Source organism: Miscanthus floridulus, chromosome 1, assembly GCF_019320115.1.
Source record: "Miscanthus floridulus cultivar M001 chromosome 1, ASM1932011v1, whole genome shotgun sequence".
Classification (NCBI taxonomy): Eukaryota; Viridiplantae; Streptophyta; class Magnoliopsida; order Poales; family Poaceae; genus Miscanthus; species Miscanthus floridulus.
In genome coordinates this window covers 42033311-42038721 of record NC_089580.1, presented here as the reverse complement: position 1 = coordinate 42038721, position 5411 = coordinate 42033311, and the positions used below count along the sequence as shown (strand labels likewise).

Below are 5411 nucleotides of genomic sequence, written 5' to 3'. Positions count from 1 at the left end.
CTCAATCATGTACAATGTAAGCATCACTAAAACAAAAAAAAACAAGAATAATTATTCAGCTAGTGAGAACTAGGTAAAACATCAGTTGGAATAAAAACATGCTAATAATAAAAAATAGTTAGATACCAGAAAAGTGGATTACTGTCAGATTCGAAATAGCATAATAAGCTGTACAGTACAGACTTATTCACAGAAGAAAAAGTTAGATAACCTTCAGCAGTGACCTAGGCAGAACAAGAAACTAACAAACATGCACATTTAGCCTCTAGAACAAGTCAAACCCAGCTCCTCCATAAATAATAGCATGAGGGTCAGAGATCATTGGTGATTCTACTGCAGAAATCAGAATTGAGGGTCTATAAGCAGTCAGAGATAACTGGTGATTCTATTGCAGAAACCAGAATTGAGAAGGCCTGCACAGTGGACATCTGCTAATGAGCATGAATTGCAGTCCCGCCATCCGCCTAAAACACAAAAGGAGATGCTAAAATTAGACTCTAGAGGGCACAACAATACCAGCACAAGCTGTAGCATAAGCATCTGCAAGGCCAGGAACAGAGTCCTTGTGACAATCGATGAATCTCAGTTTGAAAGTTCCTTCTCCAAATTGAATAAATGTGAAAAGGCTCATATTGGTACCCAACAATCTTTTTTCCAACAGGACCTTCATGACATAATGTCGGGGCACAAGCCGCTTCCCCAGGCTGTATGTGAGCAAAACAGGCCTTTCCACAATGTGCCGTTGCTCCACTGCAGCCTCATTGACAAGAAAGTCAATCTTGCGAAGAAGAACCTCGTCAGATAATCCTAATATAGCTGGCTTCTTGGACACTGCAGTGGAAACCTCAGACTCAGAACAACCAAGAGTCCTTCTTGAAGAACTCAAGCTTGGCAGCAACCTTCTCTTGGGAAGCACTACTGACGACTGCCACTGCTTGCCTGAACATCGGCGACGAGGCAGGCACCCCAAGTTCTTCTGCCCGTAGCAAAACCTCTTTCACGCGTTCTGGGTTGAAGGTAAGCACCCGTGGTGTCAGCAGGCCTCACCCAGGCGACCCGTCAGCATCTCGGCAGCCCAAGGCATCTACTAGGAAGCGAGTGCGGAACGTGAAGATAGCTGGGCCGGAATGGGCCTGCAGCACTTGCTAAGTGAAGCCCAGCTCGGAGTGAGGAGTACAAGTATGAGAGGAGTGTGAGATTGGCCGGCTATCAAAAACCCTAAGCAACTATTTGTATTACATTTAAATTCCAAGCACTCGGCCGCCGGCCAGAACCTATCTTGTATTCGTATTTTCCTGTTCATCTTCCCTGACTCCGGTCGGTCAGCTGCCGCCGCAGTTAACACGGGTATCAAAGGCGCCGATCTCCGGCCACCGCGCGTGCTGGAGGACTCCCTCCCACCAGCCCACTCCCACTTCACTCGTCTCCAACGTTCCCGCGGTGCCATGGATCCAGTCTGAAAGGATCAAGATGCCCAAGAGGGGGGTGAATTGGGCTAATTCTAAATTTTCTTGCAATAATCAAATCCTACGGATAGCCCAATTAACCCCTTGTGCCTAGAAAAGTGTTTATATCAAACTAATGCACAACAACCTCTCAACCTAAGTTCCAAACTTACTCTAGCAAGCAATTCTTATGGAAATAAAAACAAGTATTGAATTGCTCAAAGTAAATGCTCAAAGTAAGTGCTCAAAGTAAATAGAGAGAGAAAGGAACGCGGCGATGTTTTGCCGAGGTATCGGAGAGTCGCCACTCCCCACTAGTCCTCGTTGGAGCACCCGCGCAAGGGTGCAGCTCCCCCTTGATCCGCGCAAGGATCAAGTGCTCTCTACGGGTTGATTCTTCGACACTCCGTCGCGGCGAATCACCCAAAACCGCTCACAACTTGAGTTGGGTCACCCACAAGCTCCGTCGGGTGAACACCAAACTCCCAATCACCACCAAACCGTCTAGGTGATGGCGATCACCAAGAGTAACAAGCACGAACTCTCACTTGACCACGCGAAGCCTAATGAGAAGATGGATGCACACTTTGCTACTCTTGATTTGCTAGTGAGGCTACTCTCTTGGATTCTCAAATCACAAACACCTCACTAGGACCTTGCTCTTCTTGGCACTCACAAACGTGTTTCTCAGCTGTTGGAATGAGCAAAAGATGCTCCACTCACGAGTGGAGCTTCTATTTATAAGCCAGCCTGAAAAACGAACCGTTATGAGCTTATGTGGGATGACCGGACGCTCCGGTCGTGATGACCGGACGCTCCGGTCAGTTCAACCCGCGAACCAGTTTTCAAGTGATGACCGGACGCTGTTAGGGTCCGGTCAGTACCGACCGGACGCGTCCGGTCGCTCTTGGATGCTTACTGTAAACGACCGGACGCTGGATACACAGGGTTCGGTCACACTGACCGGACGCGTCCGGTCACTCTTTTCCAAGTCTGGACCCTTACTGGAGTCGACCGGACGCTGGCCCTCAGCGTCCGGTCACATGACCTCCCAGCGTCCGGTCACACCAGACTTGATCCCCTTGGTCAAATGAACTGACCGGACCCTGCGGCCAGCGTCCGGTCGCACCGGAGCCAGTGTCCGGTCAGTGTTTGACCCTCCATTCACTTCCAACTTCCGAACATATGTGAATGAAGTTTGCTCTAAAAGATCTTAGGCATTCATAGGAGCTACCTAGAGCTAGTTTTAACAAGTGTGCACCACACCTAACTCACTAGACTTAACTAGGTCAAGCTACCTGTTCATACCCCCCTTCATAGTACGGCCAAAGGAAAAAACAAAGTCCTAAACTACTCTAAGTGTCTCTCCAACTCCAGTTGACACTTAGAACTAGTTATCCTTAACCTTGTCGTCCAACCTTTGAAAACCGAAACGATTTCCATCGTAGGGGCATGACAACCTCGATTGCCCAATCGATCTCTATTACCATGACCTAACTTAATTGTCTCTGCAAAACACACGTTAGTCATAGTAATCTTGTATTGACATTAATCACTGAAATCCAACTAGGGGCCTAGATGCTTTCAATCTCCCCCTTTTTGGTGATTGATGACAATACCACCTCGAGTATGTTATGGAGTGAGGTTTTTGACGGGCTTGGTTCATATAAGCTTTTGTCACTAAAAACAAAAGAGTTAGTCACGCTTATATGACCCAAGCCAACACAATGTACTCAAAGAATATGAATTAAGCATGAGTACAAATAACAAAGCTCATTTGCTTCGAAGTGTAAACGCGGAAGCAAAAACAAATGAGCATTACACAGGTGATATGACATATAGATAAAGCAAAGTAGAAGTCACACATGTCAAATATCACAACCACGTAGATAGCACTATCACATATAAATAAGAGTATGCATGAAAGTAACACATGTCAAATATCACAACCACGTAGATAGCACTATCACATATAAATAAGAGTATGCATGAAAGTAAACACACGAATGCATAAGTAATAGTGTATCACACAAATAAAACTCCAAAAGTATATAATAAGCTAATATTAGATAACTAGCTCCCCCTGAAACTCGCTCCCCCTAAGTCTACATACTCAAACCCTCTCCCCCTTTGGCGTCAAACACCAAAACCTAGGGGTCGGACGGCGGGGCTGCAGCGGACGAGTCGGGCGCTGAAGTACGTGGAGCAAGGTGGAACTAGGCGCCATCATCATCTGACCCTGAGCTCTGAACTAACTAACCCTCTGAAGCAGGAAGTGTCGCTGAAGCGGTCTGGGTCTGAGCTGGTGCTGCCTGTGAAGCTGCAAGTATGTCTGTCGTAGGATCTGACGAGGCGACAGACGAGGGGAGCCTCTGAGTAGTCATGATAGCTAGAGCTGCTATAGACAGACCGGCAGTATGCATGTGAGGTGGAGTAGGCATGCCGGTCAACTCACTGAATGATGCTCCAAGACTCCTGGAGACTGACGACTCAGGCACGAATAGTGAGGACGTCTGCTCTGGTGAGAAACCCGTGTGATAAGGAGTGAACTGCGTGGCTACACCAGGTGAAGCTAACCATTGGGACACCTATACAGGAGGTGACGGAAACTGAGCTGGAGGCTGTCCCTGACTCTGAAGCCCGATAGGCTGTACTGCTGGAGTCGTCGAAGTGGTAGGAGGCTGTGCAAGCTGGGGCGAAGTCTGTGGCAGTGGGATCCCAATGGCTGTCACTACATGCTGCATGAATCCCATGAGCTGCTGCTGCATGAGTAACTGCTGGTGCTGAAGGAGCTGCTGCTGCCGCTGAAACTCGTCCTGACGAGCCTGAAACTGTGCGAAGTTTGTAGCTGTCTCCTATGCCTGTCGTGTCTGATCCTGCTGCATCCGCTCAAGAATAGCAATGAGAGCGGGGTCTGTCTGTGGAGCAGGTGGAGCAGAACTGGAGCTACCTGCCTCTGCATCGTGTCTGCATGGAGGCATCTGAGGTATAGGCTGGTAGTCGTCGTCGGAGCTGTCACTGTACTCACTCACCTCCTGCTGTGCCTCTAGCTCCTCCTCCTCAGTGGCTGCAATCCCTCTAATGATCTCGTCCTGCTGAGCTGCAGACTCTAGCACGTCGGGACGACGGCTAGACTGTCTGGGTGCCGGAGGAGTGGCGTGTCTGATCCTCTGTGACAGGTTGTAAGCTAGAAACTCTGTAGTGGCACCTGTATACTCATCCATCATGCCAGGGGGCTTATCAATCACAACTCTGCGGATGAGGAACGTGATCCAGTGAGCATAGGGAAGCTGTCTGCGACCCTTGAATCCCTCAGCTATAGTATCCTCCATCTTTGAAAGAAGGAGGTCCCAGATGTCAAACACTGTCATCTGCATGATAGCATTGAGAAGCCAGAGCTGTAAGCAAGTCAGGCCCTCCCTGTATCCCAACCTGGGAAGCAGTGTCCTCCTGATGATGGCCTCTAGTATCCTCGCTGTAGGAGTCAAGTCACTGGGGTTCCTGCTCGACCCCTCACCAAAAGGCTCCTTGAAGCAATGCCGCACTAAATCTGTAGGGGGCACCTGCCCTCCATGAGGATGCCTGGGAGGCTCCTAATGTCCATAGCAAACCTCATGCATCCTTACAGGCTGCTCCTGTAGTCTTAGTATCTCTCTGGCCCTGCTACTCGTCACTCTATAGTCTTTGCCATTGAAGGCAAAGTGAATGAATCTGTGATGAGGATTGATGTAGAGCGAGGCATAAAACAGATGAACCCAAGAAGGTACATATATCCTTGTCCGTCCAATCAGATCTGACAGTCCTAGCAAATATGACAAATATTACCGAATCCCCTCTCCGGCTGCTGCCACAATAGACTCTATCTGACAGACCCTCTGTGATCTGAACACTGCCCCACTGTTGAGATATGCATTGTAGAAATCCTCCTGCAGTGGCATGTAGAACCCCTCAGCTACTCTCTCATCC

General features: G+C 48.6%; 1 pseudogene; it reads right to left on the bottom strand.

Moving 5' to 3' along the window:
* Window positions 1-490: 490 nt before the first annotated feature.
* The window catches only part of LOC136455469 (uncharacterized), a 26276-nt pseudogene continuing 21355 nt past the window's right edge, over window positions 491-5411 (bottom strand).